Source organism: Equus quagga, chromosome 7 (genome assembly GCF_021613505.1).
Source record: "Equus quagga isolate Etosha38 chromosome 7, UCLA_HA_Equagga_1.0, whole genome shotgun sequence".
In the NCBI taxonomy this organism is placed as follows: domain Eukaryota; kingdom Metazoa; phylum Chordata; class Mammalia; order Perissodactyla; family Equidae; genus Equus; species Equus quagga.
The window spans coordinates 126451987-126453364 of NC_060273.1; positions in this window are offsets into that span (position 1 = coordinate 126451987).

The following is a 1378-nucleotide window of genomic DNA, read 5'->3' on the forward strand; positions in this document are numbered from 1 at the left end:
AGTCAACGTGCTTGGCCATGACACTGGCCTTCTCTACCCTCTATCCCTCTATCCCCACAATGCCCGTCACTGCCTGAAGTTCTGGTCTCTTCTGTGTCTACAGGCATTGGTTGCTAGAACAGCCCTCCACTCCCTCCCATTCAGGGTGTTTAGCATGATGTCCTGAATTACCCCGGGTGCGATTTCCTCTTCTAAATTTCTACCATCTATCAATTTGTCACTCAGAAGTTAATGTGGTGCCTAAAGCACCAGCACAAGTGTCTTCTTGTTATAATTTTTCTCACTATAGTGGGGGAAGACAAATGCTTACATTATAGCAGTGATTTAACTGTAGCACTTATGGAGCTCACTCACTCATAGAAAGCAGAACTTGACCTCATTCCTCTTAGTCAGGCTAACAATATTTTTCTTTTGTATGTGGGCAACTTCATAAGTTGTTACGGAATTAGGTGCTCCCACCTGTTCTATCATGCCCCTTCGGGTCACAGCCAGCACAGGATGGATGGAAAAGAATAACAAGATTTGAGATAAGGATCTGCATGCTGAGGGAAGAATTCAGCTTTCAAATTATGCTAAACACATTTTCAGTATTTCAGGCATCAAATTTTGAATTGTTTCTAAGAGACTGAATATAGAAAGGGATAGTGCCAGACCATATATGACAACAGAACTCTGACCCACAACCTCTGCAGCAACCAGTTCAAGAAGCCAAACCACAATCTCTTTTACCAATCAGCCCAGAGAGCGGGTTTGGTCAGGCACTGCCAGCTTCCCTAATTTTGGCCCCTGCTTCCAACTCAGGATCAACCAGAGGAAGCCAAATATGCTCTCCCAAACCAGTTACATAGGACACCCTGATTCTAGTTGGCCTGCCTCCAATTTTTCCATGCCTACAACCCCAATCAGAGCATACCTGAAGCTTTCCCTTTTTTTTTTTTTTTTTACCAGAAAGCATTCTTCTGCTTGCCTTTGAGTTTCTGCCAAATTCAAGTAATGGTGGCTGACTCTCTTGCTATAGCAAGTACTGAATAAATAGCCTCTGTTTCTCATCATTTTTGTAATCTTTATTTCCACACTTTCAAGAAAAATGAATCTCCTCTTGCTCTATTTGCCAGGAAATTAATTATTATATTAGTTGCTCATTTTCCGGTGGTGTGCATAGGGATTTGTTAAAGGCTTGACTCTCCAGTAGCATCTAGACAGTTGGAGGGTTTCTAGACTTGTGTGTAAGTGGTCTTACAAATATTAGTTTTATCACTGCTTCCTGCCACTTGTAATTTGATGTGTTTTCCCTTCTCAGTATCATTAAAAAAAAATCAAGGACTTAACCACTCGGCCACGGGGCTGGCCCCTAAAAAAAAAAGGAAGGAAACAAAGA